Source organism: Crotalus tigris, unplaced genomic scaffold (genome assembly GCF_016545835.1).
Source record: "Crotalus tigris isolate CLP2741 ecotype Arizona unplaced genomic scaffold, ASM1654583v1 scf7180000019699.406680, whole genome shotgun sequence".
In the NCBI taxonomy this organism is placed as follows: Eukaryota; Metazoa; Chordata; class Lepidosauria; order Squamata; family Viperidae; genus Crotalus; species Crotalus tigris.
The window spans coordinates 330,142-346,004 of record NW_024097668.1 but is presented as its reverse complement, the minus strand read 5'-3'; the positions used below and the strand labels follow the sequence as shown (position 1 = coordinate 346,004).

At 35.1% G+C, this 15,863-nt stretch overlaps 1 protein-coding gene across 6 annotated transcripts in view; it reads right to left on the bottom strand.

Annotated features, from left to right (window-relative positions):
• The window catches only part of LOC120317574 (fibulin-2-like), an 89,483-nt gene that overhangs the window by 51,717 nt on the left and 21,903 nt on the right, over positions 1-15,863 (bottom strand). For all 6 annotated transcript variants that reach the window (XM_039364249.1, XM_039364250.1, XM_039364248.1 and 3 more), the window contains one exon: positions 535-632. The gene's annotated coding sequence lies outside the window, so the exon portion shown is untranslated. The remainder of the gene's footprint in view (positions 1-534; positions 633-15,863) is intronic.

The window sequence follows — 15,863 nt, the reverse complement described above, 5'->3', positions numbered from 1 at the left end:
CCTGGTAAACGTTAGAGATATTTTTAAAAATGGATAAAGCTCCAACATCTGGAGACCAACATAAAATTAATCATAACCTCATCCAAGTAATGGAGACACCAAACTTCGGATTACATTTTTAAATTTTCTTTTCTTACTTTCTTAAATTTTTTACTCTTGCTTACTTTTTTTTAAAAAAAAGAAAAGGATTTTACAAATGCCTTTTTATCTGTTTATAAAATAAACACCAAGTAAAATAAAAGTTTTTATTGTGGTACTTCTTTTTACAGATTTAATATTCTTGGGCATCTTTTTTTTAGTTCCAGCTTTTGAAATAACTCTTGACAAAAAAAGACCAGTATTTCTCACATAGATATAGTCTGAACGTATTTTAGTACTATATCTCATTCTGTTTTCTGATGGAGGTATGAATGGCAAGAGAGGATCAAAATATTAATTAGAATTAGTTTTGAATTTGGGCCCAAGAGAGTCTGAATTTAACATGAAAAGTTGTATGTCACCAAAATATTTTTTCTCACCTCCAATTTAACTTACTTGCAGTAAATGTCCATTGCAGGACCTCTGTGAAGCACTAACTGCTGTAATGAGCAAGCGTGGGAGGATGTGTAGTCACCAGGAACCATAAGAAAGACCTGCAAAGAAAGTAGGAATATTGAGAATCAGGAAATTTATTTTCCCATGATAACCGATTTTATTGCACCTAACATGAGTCTTTTCACTAAAGTATTATTGGGAGTACAGAGCAGCCAAAAGTTCCTCTGTTTGGTCTAACAAATCATTTGTCTTTAGTGTTGAACACAAAACGTTTCTTTGAGTCCTTTCTCAATTTTGTAGGTCAAGTGGAATATCACTATTTTTATAAAGATCTGTGTACTGTTATGTTCTTACTAGGAACATTTTTTATTATTTCCTATGGTACTTGAAGAGTAAAGTAAATGACCATACAACAACACATTTCAATAGGAGGTCAAAATGTCAGGTAGAGTCAGGAAAACAAATTATTTCTGTCTACCTGTTGAAAATGAAACTCCTGACCTGCACAGTTCTGGACATCACTATAGCAAAGATTGATCCCACTGCATATTAGCTGTGGTTTTGTTCAAACTTCTTTCCTTTATCATTCATAAAACATAAACTTACTATTTAAAGTTCTTTGCAACAATCTTTTTTAACTTTCACTTCTCAAACATTGGACACCCACATAAAAATATTCATCTAGCTTCAAATGCACACACAAACCCCTACATACCAGCAAACAACCTTTAGTTTGCTTTAAAGATTTCTGTTTTTTCTTATTAGATGTGTACCTCATATGGCATTACAAAAACAAAAATTAAATTCTGAATTGAAAATAAAACTGATAATACAATTCAGACATTGATGGCAAAATCTTTATGCACCCCACTTTTTTAAATTAAGGTACTGATAATGCATAGTGGTTTAAGCCCCTTCCAAACCAATATGTTAAAACAAAATTGACATAAAGCCGATACAAAAGAAATGTATTGGACATTTGACATCAAAAGGAAAAAAATCCATTCACTGATCATTCACAGGTAATTGGACACCAAGTCTAGATAGCATTAATTGGTCTAAAAACCCAGGATGGTTGAATTTGGGAGTCATAAACTAAATCAATTTAGAAAGTATTAAGTTGGGAAGCACAGCTATACCAATATCAACCACTGTCCTTGTCTGAAAATCATATGAAGATTATATGACGGTAATCTCATAGCAAAATCTGCACATTGACATATTTATAATACTTCTGTTTTCTTTCATTTCCTGGTATCTCTTATTAAACTTGATCTGAATTGTACATGCAATTGATACATTTCAATTGATTTTATTCATGATCTTACAATATTAATTTTTAAAAACAAAACCCACAACATCTAAGGACAGGAAGACTTTTTTGTCATAAACATAAAAGATTTCCCACATATTGTTGTGAATTATTTAAACCCAAATTGCAGTGATTTGTTAAAAATATCACTACTACATATGCTCTAAAAAAACCTGAGAACTTGATGTACCAAAACCTATCCCCAAAATTGGATTAATCTTACCTGCAGATAGCCTTATCCGAGAGTTTATAGGGCAATCTTTTTTTAAGTACCTGTACCGTACTTTCCGGCGTATAAAATGACTTTTGAAAGTGTTGAAATCAGCGCCAAAGTTGGGGGTCATCTTATACGCCGAGTCGTCTTATACGCCGGAAATAACAGTAGTTTCCAGCGTATAAGATGACTTTCTAGGCATGCGACTCGGCGCCAAAGACGGGGGTCGTCTTATACGCCAGGCAGCCTTATACGTCGGAATATATGGTATATCCTGTACATATTCATGTATAGGCTCATCTACAAATAAGGTGACCCTCAAAATATTATGAAGAAGATAATGTGTGGATTATACATGGGTAATCTTATTATGCAAATTAAAACATACAAATATTTTAAGGGTCAACTTATTCACAGGTGATACAATATTTTTTACAATTTTGGTTGAAAACTCAAGGATCATCTTATCCTCAGATGGGCTTATACACAATTATATCTGGTACAATAATTATGGACATAACTTTAATTTGTTCTGAAGATGGAATATTATAACAGCAGTTATTTGAAATATGCTTTTAGGATATAAACAACATCATTTGATAATATATTAGGTCTCTGTAAATCAACCCTGATTAGATACATAGCTTCAAAACTGAAAATGGGCAAAACAGTTTCATTTGAGTTACTTCAAGATTTGATTTGAATATTTGTTCATTAACTAAAATGGGAAGCATCTTTTCTTTTTTTTACAGGATCAGGTATAAATATCAGAAATAAGTTAGTTTGTAATCCTACAGTGGTTCTGAACCTATGGTCTGCAGACATCATCACAGGGGGACCGTGAAGGCTTGAAGAAATGTTGTGATTTAAATCTTGAGTTAAGTCTTGGAGGTTCGTGGCCATGGTTTGTGGCCGCAAAAGGTATTTAAAGGGGGTCCGTGATAACAAAAAGGTTGAGAACTACTGCTATAGAGCAAAAGTTCCCAAACTTTTTTTCAAGTTCATACATTCCAAATAGTGTTGCCACTGGAACATATTCCCATGGACTTGTTCAAGTAAACAGGAGTGTTGCTTGACAGGGTTCCAGCTATACTTAGTCTGCTCACTCCAACCCACCTCCAACAGCTGGCATTCCCTCATTTGCTTATTTACTGGCTTTTCTTCCACTAACCATAGTTGTACAATTAGAAAGCCAGATGGGTTTGCACTTTAAAACTATATTTGCTGCCCTCTACTGGTGGGCAAGACTCCACCACCAAGCCACACTTAGCATGATGCAGGAGAGTGACCAATATCCTCCTGAGATTGTGTAATTCTTGCTGCCTCTGATCAAAATGAATTGGCACATCTGACTGGCAGTCTTGGAAAGTACCCCCTGGTTCGGGTTATCAGATATTTGAACAGGCAAAGAAAATTAGAAAGGAGGATAAATGGGGGAAGTGGGAGAGATACACAAACTGTTTACGTTTCTTAGCATCCATAACAAAAATTACAATAGAAAGCTGCAAACAAAATGTACTTAGTCCTACATACATATGAGATTCCTTTTACCAGCATTAGAAAGACTGTGTGTTTTTTAAAATTGAAGAGCTAGAATGTGTTAGAGCCAGTTAGGAGGCAAAAGCTTTCAGTCTGTAACTGATTAAAGACTTGTCCTTTCATGCAGCAGGACAAGCTGGCCGGAGGCTACTAATCAACTAATTAAAGACAGAGAGCAGAACTTGTTAACTTATGGTTAGTGCTTAAGGAAGGGCTGCCCCACACAGAGAAAAATTCCTCAGGAAGATAAAGTTTGTTAGATACTGAAACACACACAGACCGACAACATTTGATTTTAAGATTATGCTTTCTGAAAGGAGGACATGAAGACAAAGAAGGTATGTCCTCCTTTTGCCAGAGGTCTGATAACCCTACCCTTGGCACACTAGCAAGACCCGACTGTTTCAGGAGTATATTTGCTGATAATATTCTCTGACAGATATTCTAGCAGAGGTGGCAGTCACAGCCTGGTATAAAGACAATGACACTGAGTGCCTAGTCATGAAGAAAGAGGCTGGCATAGAAAAAAGACAGTGTATAAGTCTTATATTCACTATTCTTTATAAAAGTTTGTCCTAGCACTTTTAAGTGTTGGCCTAGCAGCCATTTTTCATTTCTGAGACTTTTAAAGCTAGCCATTTGTGCACATTTGAATCACAGTTAATCCAAGAGTACATCCTGAACTAATCAGCTTTATTCAATGTGCAGAAAGTTAAGATGAATTCCCAGTGCACTGGCAACACTAGTGCAGAAGTAAGTAAATACACACACGAAACTCTCTCTTACTACATTTCCCCTAACCAGGCTTAAAGCTGATGACATTGAGGAAGTAAAGAGATTACAAAGTAGACTCACAGAGAATAGACTAGACTAGACTAGACTAGACTAGACTAGACTAGAACAGAACCTTGGAGGTCTTCTAGTCCAGCCCTCTGCTCAAGAAAGAAAACCTATTCAGACAGGTGAATGTCTAGTCTCTTCTTGAAAATTTCCAGTGATGGAGCACCCACGATTTCTGGAGGAAAGCTGTTTCACTGGTTAATTGTCCTCACTATCAGGAAGTTTCTCCTTAATTCCAAGTTGCTTCTCTCTTCGATCAGTTTCCAAGCATTGTTTCTCATCCTACCTTCTGGTGCTCTGGTGAACAACCTGGCCCCCTCTGCCTGTGGCAGCCCTTGTATTAACCTATTATTTAAAAGGAGCTCTGGGAAGACAAAGAGTCTAATATAGTGACAAAATGTACTACCCATCACTCAGCAAACTCCTTATACCCACTCAGCCTTCCCTCCTCTTTCTCCATATATAGAAATAAAATGGCAACGGTTTTGTTAACAACCCCAGAAGCAGAGAAAAAGCCATTCAATCAATAACCCTCTTTGAAATGCCACAAAACACTTTGCAGCCATCTGCTTCAATCTGTCGCTTTGAAAGAGATCCCTGCTTTGGTTTGAAAACTGTTTTAGCTAAATAATTCTGTTGAAACTTTCAAGGCTAGTCAATGATCAAAATCAAGCAATAAAACATCTCTGTATGATGTTTGCAACTGTGTTCACCAGCCAAAATTGCTTGTGCCAGACAAAGTGAAATACTGTAAAGTCATTTGGGCCAAATTTTGTCAAACTGAGGCACTCCTTCACACAGCCTTGTTCTCTTCTTAAAACCATGTGTATCAAAACTGCAATGCAAATAAGCGTTTGCTTTAGAGTTAAAAATCTGATCTTACCCACAAGTAAGCAATCAGAAAAAAAAGCATTAACAAAACCTAATCTCCTGTGAAGCTAAAACATCCTTCCAAAACTTCAAAGTTCAGTTACCACTGAAATGCTGGGCACAGCAACCACACCGAATTGGAGGAGAGCCCAGGAAAATGAACATGATTCTTAAAAGCAGTATTGATGAAGCCTTAGGAACCCCAATTGACCAGGCATCTGATAGGAATTGCATTGGACTAAAACCCAGTTATTTGAACAGATGTGGCGTAATTTGTTCCAAGCTTATTTCTCTGATCTCACTACCAGAGAACAGAGTTGTAGTTGAGGTTTGATCTTATACTGAATTGCTGCCTTTCCTAATTGTGGATAACTGGCACAGTATCCCTTAAGAAAAGTATTATATATTTTTCACAGTTACCCATAACTTCAGCAGTCAAAACATTATTTCACAATAACACGCTCTTAATAGTAGGGCTATCAAATACCAGGTGACAAGCAGTTAGCAAAAAGAAGCTAATAGCTCTGCTAATATCTAATATTTCTCTATATATTTGGTAGCTCAGACTTAACTTACTACTTGTTCATCTATTAGATATACTTTTCCTTTCACTGAGCAGCTAAAGGCAACAGAGATAGCCTTCCCTCTTACATTCTGCCCACGGTCACTTTGAGCTAAGAGAATGTGTGGTGCAGAGTCGATGGCTTCCATGGCTGACAATGGACCACTACAACATGTCTCTCCCTATTCCAAGTCTAATAATGCCTTAACTGCTGCTAAATAATATTAATAAACTGTTAATAAACAATCACATCTTCATTTATTGCATTTATATATATTCCCAATGGTTTACAATTCAAGTAGTCCTTACTTAATGACATTACTTGGCACCAGAAACTCCATCATTTAGCAACCATTTATTTCAAAGGTGATGAAAAAAGTAACTTTGCAATCGATTCTTGCATCACAAACCCTTACAACTTTCACAGGTCAGTAAAACAAGGGAAAAAACTAGTATAAAACTGTAAGCACAGTTGCAGTTTTTCTAAGTGACCACTTTGTTTAATGACTAAGTTGTGGGTCCTAATTGTGCTTGCTAAATGGCAACTACCTGTATTAAGAAAACGGAGCATGAAAACTGGTGACAAAAGCCATAAAATCAAGGTAACCACTGTTTGTTAAATTTTTAGGAAGGTAAGATGATTTACCAAATGGGTGAGAAAAACAGGAGTGGATGAACAATATTAAGAAGAAGATGAGCAAAAGTCAAAGGAATCACAGGAAAAAATGGCAAGCATCCATCTTTTGTAATCTGATGCTTACCAGATGCTGGTTGGTGATGGCAGCATAAAAAATAGAAAACATCACACTAGCAGCCATGAAAAACCCTAAAAAATGATGTTGTCTCCTCCTTCTCTCTCTCTCTATGCCTGAAATTACAAATTTGCCATTTTACTATTTCAGAACTTCAAGCACTAAGTAAAAGAAACTGAGTTCAGCAGAGATATTTTTGCAGTATTTTATGTGTGTGTGTGCATTTATAATTGATTTTATAATATTGACAAGCATCAAAACTAAGTAACTTCTTAAAGAATATGCTTTTGTATCTGTTTTCTGGAGGACTGCATTGTTGATTCATCTCCGTGCAATGGCCTCACATGGCTTCAGTCTACAGTGGACCTACATGCTTCCTTTGCTATAGTCTTTGGAAGAGAATGGAAAGCATGCTAATACAATTAATAGCTTTCTTCTGCCATTAGAAATGTTGTCTTTTGACCTGAGCTTTATTAAATAAATCATTTCTTCTCTTTTAGTGCTTGGCTTAGTAATTTGAATGTTACCCCAGGCTGTATGAATAGCCAGTTGTTTTACCAAGGCTGGTTGTGGGGGAAGGTGTCTCTGGAAAGATCATGCATCTGGGCAGTTCTCATGAGAGCCTTCCTTTCCTCTCCCTTACACTGTTCAAATTAAACATATATTTCCAATGATGGAAAATCAGATGTATTCTTGAACTGGGCCCAAGACTCACATGGCCCTACTCTTATCCTCACCATTATTCTCTTCTGATAGTTACCTGGTGTATTCTTCCTGAAGTGAATAAAATTGCCCAAGATATAAATCCTCTCAGCAAAAAGTTTGAGTGCAGCACAAATGAGACCACAGAGTACAATTTGGGAAAAGCCGAAAGAATGAGATTGTTGACAGAAAGAGCAAATTGCAGCTATAAAACAAAGACTTGATAGCCTTCTCATATAAAATCCATAGAAGCTGGAGAGGATTTAGCTGTTGATGTATTTGGATCCCTCTTCAAGTCCTGAGGTGCTGCCTCATTATGGAAGGGGAGAAGTGTTCCATGGGGGAAGAGCAAAGAAGTGCAGGCCAAAAACATATACTCTCTCAGGATCACCCAAGGCTTGAAGATCATTTCAACTGCACAGCTAAATCATTATACTGGGCAGCTGGGAAGTTGAAAGATGCTAGAGGCAGATGATCACTTTAGTGACAATGTTAGAGGCATTGTTTCATACTGCGTGGGAGAAAGCAACAGTAAACACTCTTGGGTTTTAGTGAGGAAACCACATATATAGACAAGATAAAAGTGATTGAAAACATTGCACTAGTAGATGATAGGCCCCTTAGGTCAGATGGAACGCAACATGCTACTGAGGAAGGACTGCATTTTTCAGAGTATTAATGGCATTTATGATCCAGTTAAATTAAAGCCTTTGGGAAGTCTAGTTGCTGATATTGCAGTGCAGGAAAGTTCCAAACTGCAAAGACAGAATTAAAAACATGGGACATAATAAAGCTTGAACACGGGAAACACAGTGAACGATTAAATGAATTGACTATGTATTGACATCTTGGGCATCAGTGAATTGAAATGGACTGGAATTGGATAGTTTCAATCAGAAGATCATACTGTTTACTATTCAGGGCATGAAAAACAAAGAAAAATGGCATTGCTTTCATGGACAGAAAAGATACCGCAAAGATAGTATTTGGATACAGTATAGTCAATGACCAAATAATGTCAATTCTAACATGGATAGTCCTTTAATATGAGAGTTATCCAAATTTATGCTGCTTGTGGTTGGAGAAATGGAATGCTAACATTGCAAATGCTAAAAAGTTTGTTTTGTTATGCCTAGAAAACAAAAATAATTAGGAGAAACTGTTATCCATTTTTGTCAATCCAATGATTTCTTAATTGTTAACACATTCTTCAAACAACCATATGACATACAACACACACACACACACACACACACACATGAAGAGATGTCACCAGATGAATTACAAAGAAAGCAAACTGATATTATTGGAACAAGGAGATGGAAGAGGTATATATTATTTTATTATATTGTTTTAAAACTTATATATATAAATTTTAATATAAAATATGTATCAAAATATATTATATGATATATAATGCTGATAAATTAATTTAAAATAAATCAATATTTTAAAGCTCCTAAAAGTCAAACTGTGATTATATTTACCATGCTGCATCATACATTGTAAGTATATATATATGATAACCACTCTTAACTTTGATTAAACTTTATATTGTGAGTATATACTGTTATTTTTGTGTGCGCGCACCTAAATTTTTGTTGTTGTTTCAAACCAAAAATGTACTCCTAATTTTGTTAAGCTTCATGATAGAGTAAACTATATTAAGCCAGAGTAATCTAAATCTAACACTGATATACAGTAGCTCTCCATATGAAGGTTGTTCTTTTCCAGTCTCATCTGAATTTACAGTTAAACCTAGTGAATATCATGTGTTATTTTGGTCAAATCTCCAAAACAATGCACAGGATTGATTCAAGGCTGAAAATAATTTCTGAACGAATCATGGACCATTTGTGTCACAATAAATATTAGCTTAAAAGTCTATGTGGGGAAAATAAATTACCCAAGCAACAGAATTTCTATGATGAATAGTTAAATTCTGTGCCAATATACAGTAACATGTCAATTGGGGCATTTGTTTCCTCCATATCAGCCTCCAACAGTTTAGTCCCAGTTGTTTCTATCAGTTTCCATATTTCTCAGAGTAAGAAAATGATTACTACTGATGTTTTCCTATAATCGCCATTGATCTTCCATATGCTCTCAGATTATTTAACAATATGCATTTTCCTGAGGAAGATCTGCCAATCATACCTTTTCTCAAGTTGGTTGGTGGTCTTGTAATGCAAATAAAAGGTATGTGAGGCACTTTTAAAATTGTAATCCTTCTTTGTTTTCTCTTTGTAGTTCACAAGTGAGCTTTCCTAAGTGTCAAATAACACTTTTCAGAGCAATTCAACCATGGAAGAAAGTGATTTATTCTTCCTTGTAATTGTTAGACTTAGCTCTCAGATGGTCAGCCATCAATAATGAATCAGATATCCTTCTGGGATAAAAGAGATGAGTATCCACATATTTATCTGTTGTAAGATATCTCAGTGGATGAAAATATGGATACCCTTTTGCAATGCAGAAAAAAGAGAAAATACATTTCAAAATACATTTCAATATATTTTATTGCTAAATGAATGAATTAATGCCTCAGCAAGCCTTGGCCTGGGACATTCTTTCCACACTACATGTCCACCTTTATGATGTCCATTTTTGATATGATAAAGTGTGACAGAAGTGTAATCTTTTGAAACTGTATCTTCGTTCATTTCCTGAATTGTATATTGTCTGGACTTGACAGGAATTAGTTTAAATACCAAAGGTGTCAAAGAAAGAATTTGAATCAGAAACTGTAGGGACAGCAAGATGTACATACTTTCTCCGCTGAGCATCATGGGTTTATGACAAGGGACAAAGCATTGTCCAACAGTATTGAGGGAAATGCTGTATCTCAATACCCTCACATAGTTATTACTGAATTCTGAAAAACAAGCGAAGGATAAAGTTTTTTTATTGCTCCTTTCTTTGTCAGACAGAAAAAAACTCCTACAGATACTGACTGGGAGGTAGTTTATTAGTTTCTGAGATTCAGGAAGCTTAATTGGATTTACCTGTATTTAAATATGACATATTATTTATTCCTTGATTAACAGCTAAGAGTCCACTGACAGCTTGTACCCACTATGATTGGAATGGAAGGAAATTGCCCCCTCTGTTGGATTAGATAGTTATGAAGGCAGCAAAACTATAATCTTTTGCTCAAATTTTGTACAGTATGATGGAATTGTTCCATGCAACCAAATTTCCTAGTTGGATACCACTTCAACATAGGAACTTTTTAAGACTAACCTGGGATTAACCTAGCAGTGAATTCTTAAAATCACAATATATGCATCCTCTTCCAGCAAAGATGTGATTTAGGTCACCCCTGAAAAACTTCCAAATCAGGAAATACTTAAAATATTCTATAATTTTCTACAAATGTATTCCTAAGGAAGGATGAATAAAATCAATCGATCAATCAGAGCTAGAAGGGACCTTGGAGATCTTCTAGTCCAACCACTTACTCAAGCAGGAGACTTTATATCATTTCAGATGGTTGTCCAGTTTCTTCTTAAAAACCTCCAGTGATGGAGCACCCACAACTTCTGGAGGCAAGCTATTCCACTGGTTAATTATTATCACTGTTAGGAAGTTTCTCCTTGATTAGTTTCCATCTATTGTTTCTTGTCTTGCCTTCTGCTGCTTTGGAAAATAAGTTGATCTCCTCTTCTTTGTGGCAGCCCCTCAAATATTGGAATACTGTCATCCCTAGTCCTTCTTTTCTCTAGACTGGTCATACTCACTTCCTGCAACTGTTTTTCATATGTTTTTGTCTCCAGGCCCCTAATCATTGTACTTATTGCTCTTTGCATTTTTTTTCCAAAGTCTCAACATCTTTTTTTGTAATATGGTGCCCAAAACTGGATGGGGTATTCCAAGTATGGTCTTACTAAGGATTTATAAAGTGGTACTAAAGCAGTATTCACATGTATTCACATGTGGATTGAGCTAAGACAGCAAATATCTTGAAAACCTGAATGGAATGTCAAATAAGATGCCATTTACATAAAATAAGATGCAGCAAAGTTCTATAGACAAAAACAATAAGCATGCAATGAGGGGGAGAGATATTATGCTAATCAGGTATGTATATTTAATGGGATACCGCTGCAGACTGAAATATAATCTAATCTACCACATTTTAGGGTCTGAAATTACAAAGCAAGATTAACTTTTGTTTTTGTTTAAAATAAACATATTACTAAACAGATTATTAAAGTTGATTCACTTTTCAAAGCAGATTGTCATATGCTGTGGGAAATATCATGTTTGAACATGATGAGCAAATAAATGATAGATTCAATTAGAAAATACAGATTAAGGAAAATCTGAAAGTTTCAGTCTCGTGCTAAATTCACCATGCTTTGGACAACAAGAAACATAAGTGAATTGATTGTAGCTTTAATTCAATTTATATTCCCTATATGGAATCAAAAACACCACCAAGCACTTATCTTCAAATAGTAGCCCTTTGAGCTGGGTTGTACACTCATGGTCAAATTATGCCTTTGAGTTATATGTATGGTCAGTTCTTAATGAGCTTGATACCACTGTAACCCAGAATGATAGAATGCCTGTTTTGGTTTATTTTGGTAATTATAGATTATATTCTCTTTTTTACCACAGAAACTTGCTGTGGTCTATTCTATAATAATTTGTGGTATATAAACTAAGTTTGTATCGAGATGGTTTTAATAAATAAAAAAGGATAAAGATGTGGTCTGCAAATATTTTATCAGTGTGGTTACCTTCAAGGGCATAAGTTATATATATTATTTGCTTGTTCAAGTGGAGACAAGATAAATTTATTAAAAGGCAAAGAATTGGCACTTAAACATACACTTTAAACATCTGTTTTAAAATGAGTCTAATTGTCAACGCAGTAATTCTTGATAAATTTTAGGAATAATCACACATTTCTCATCAGCTGAGCAAATATTACCATTTTTACCTATCATTTGGCAAGTGGACACCAAAAGTTTGACCACCATATGGGCATGCTGAAAGGTTTCTCCTTTTAAAGCCAAAGAACATTCCAGGACCATATAGTCACCTATACTTGTCCCACAGACCATATAGTCACCTATATCTTGTCCCACAGTAATTTAAAATCCTAATCTCCTACTTTTAAATATATAAACTTCATTCCTTTAAGTATATTGATGGGATATGACTTCCCCAAATATACCTGTCATTACCCCTACCTGTGAAAAACATTTTATCTTTTTGCAGGCAAGATAATATATAACAAACACAAATACACCTCCTTCATCTTGATCAATATCTTGAATTTTGTTCAGCATAGGTACAGTACATATAAAACATCCCCATTTTATGAAATAAAATAAAATGAATATTTGTTATACAAACATACAAGGTCTGTACATGAAACCTTTCTCTTTGCCCATTCTTTTCCACTTGAAAACAAGCTACTCTTAATTATTTTCTAGAAAAGGAAAATTATAAATGCAGATAAATTAGGCAAAAGAACAATTAACTTGTTATTACAAGAATGAAGATGTATTAATCTTAGTCATTTGCATCTGTTATACGTAGTCCATTGACAGAAGTTAAATCAAAGAGAGTACAGATAGTCCTCAACATACAACCATTTGTTTAGTGACTGTTCGAAGATACAGAGGAACTGAAAAAAAGTGATTTATGACCACTTACAACCATTGCAGCATCCCCATAGTCACGTCATTGAAATTCGGATGCTTGGCAACTGACTCATATTTATGACAATTGCAGTGTCTCCGGATCATGTGATCACCTTTTGTGATCTTCTGACCAGCAAAGTCAATAGGGAAGCCAGATTCATTTAACAACTGGGTTACTAACTTAATAAATAGAGATTCACTTATCAACCGTAGCAAGAAAGGCGGTTAAAAAAAGGGGTGAAACTCACTTAACTATTGTCCCACTTATCAACAGAAATTTGGGGTTAATTTTGGTTGTAAGTCAAGGAAAATACAGGTAGTCTCAACTTACACAATTGAGCCCAAAGTTTATATTGCTGAGTGAGATAGTTATGTGAATTTAGCCCCATTTTATGATTTTTCTTCTTACAGTTGCCAAGTATCTGAATTTTGATATGTTGCAACAGTTGTATGAAAAAATGGTCACTAGTCACTTTTTTCACTGCGCTTGTAACTTCAAACTGTCACTAAGTGAACTGTTGAAGGTCAAGGACTACCTGTAATCATGAAATAGAAATAAGCATGTAGAAAACACTGTACACGTATAAGGAAGTATTGAAATTATACTATGTCAGTGGTCATTTGCACAAATAATGTTTTGCATATGGTTACAAGAGTTTTCCCATTTGCCTGAAATTGGATTTTGGTTCATGAAAATCGTGTAATAGGTCATGATAGCAAAAAGAGAAGGAACAGAAATTCTTCCTATGACTTTTCTTCAAAAACGGAATTACAAAATACACGTAAGAGCACCTGAAATAATCTCAGTTTACTGCAGATGCCTATTATATTTATTTTGTAGTTAGAACCATATAACCAAAGAATATCTGCCCTACAGTCAGAACCTCTTTTCATCTTTGTACTCTTCATTAAATTCTCTAATTGTTCATGATGAAAATTGAATTAACTTTGTTTTATTCAATTTCTTTACTATCTGTACGAATGGATAGCTTATTTTACAAATAAGCCCTTATTTGTAAAAAAAAAAAAAAAAAGTCATACCTTTTTCTAAGCAGATTATGCATCAATTGGCATTCTCATTCATGCTTTGGTCTATGAATTACTTAATAACTTTTTCTCATTCTTACCCATCTGTTTATGTTGACTAACAAAGTAACATTTTTCTCCTGGATCACATTCATTAGAATGTAACATATTTTATTCCCAACTTATTTCCTTTTTTCCCCCATTTTCACAGTTTATGGGAGTATAACATGCACTTACCACCTACCTATTTGTTCCACAAATCCACAACAGTTTATATGGCACCAATCCATTGTTTTTCATACTGTATGTGTTTTAGCACTTCCATTCATAATGGAACTTATACCTTCTTTTCCCTATAGGCATTCATCAACTCCATTTTCTAAGATCAGGTGATCTATTACATTGTTCAATATTCTCTTAGTTTTACACAATCTTCTCTCCCTTACTTCGCCCCTTTTATCATTTACTTCTGACATAATTCAAGTCACAATCTTCCTTAAGTCACAATCATCTCCAGCTGGTAGATATTGGCCTCTCCCTCCCATTAAGGCCACAAAGGCAGTCAAAGCCCAGCTTTACCTCAAGTGGGTTCATCCCAGGATCTCCAATCTATAGACTGCCATGTAAAACTGGGATATTTAAAAATGTGCTGATGACACATATTCAGGAAGTCTTCTTTGGAGATTTTTAAAAATAAAATAGTTTTTAAATCTCCTTTGTTTCCTATGTTGTTATTTTATGGATTTTGGAAATTCCAGCTTTTGGGAAAATACGTGTCCCATGTTCTGAGTCAGGGTTTTGTTTTTTGTTTTTTTAAAAAAATCTGTATCATTATGTTTCTTATGCTCTATATAAACACTCATTTTGAAATACTTTTTTCAATTTAGAGATTGGACAGGACAATTTTATTTGGAGTAGCTTAATTAAGCAGTCACAGTTAATAATGTTAGAGTGAAAACTCAACCAGCTTCCAACATAAAGCAACTGTTTTACTCTCTCCTGTTTGGCTATATAGTGTACATTTTTTCAACCTTCCCCTAATTTTGTTTTCCATTTTGAGTCTGAAGATGACTTGGCCTACTCTGAGCCATGAACTCCTCTTGAGAAGCATAAAAAGGCAGACTTAAGAATCCTGAGGGCAAGCCCTCCAACCTTTTCAGATGTGCTTGGTGTAAAATTGCCGAGCAGCAGAGCTCCTGAATAGATATGGCTAGTTGGCTGATCCCAACACCCCTGAAGATTTTTACATGTTACTGTAAAGTTAAATAGCAAACCTGCACATTGGCCCATTAGTTCCTGCAAGAGAGATTTAGTCCTGTATTCAACCTCTCTGATGAGTACCAGCTGCCCACAGCCATCTGACAAAATCCAACTGCAATTACTCTATTTCAATCAGTGCTTTGTTTCTAGAAGTGCAAACAGGAAGGATTGTAAATTGAACAAACATTGTCACCTTTCTTAATTTTTATGAAGATGGTCATAAATTCTAACCAAGATTGGCTTGGCCCAGATCACACTTGGTGCTATTCATTCAGTAATATTTGTATAAAAAGAGACATCTTCCTTTTACTGGTGGCTTCTGGCAAATTGTCAGCTCTTTGCAGTCATTATACTTTACTATTCTCGACAATTAGCATTCCATTTCTTGATTACCTGCTGTTTTCACCTAGCTGACAAAAGCAACATGTCTAATATTCACAGTGCCTATTGAAAAAAGTTGGGGTATATAATCTGAATTTCCTGGAAAAGCACCAGACTGTATTGTACCCCTAACAATTCTGCTTTAGTCGTTTTGTTTGTTTGTAAATAACAGAATTCAAATTCTCCTGAATGGATTTATTTCATAGAATTACTG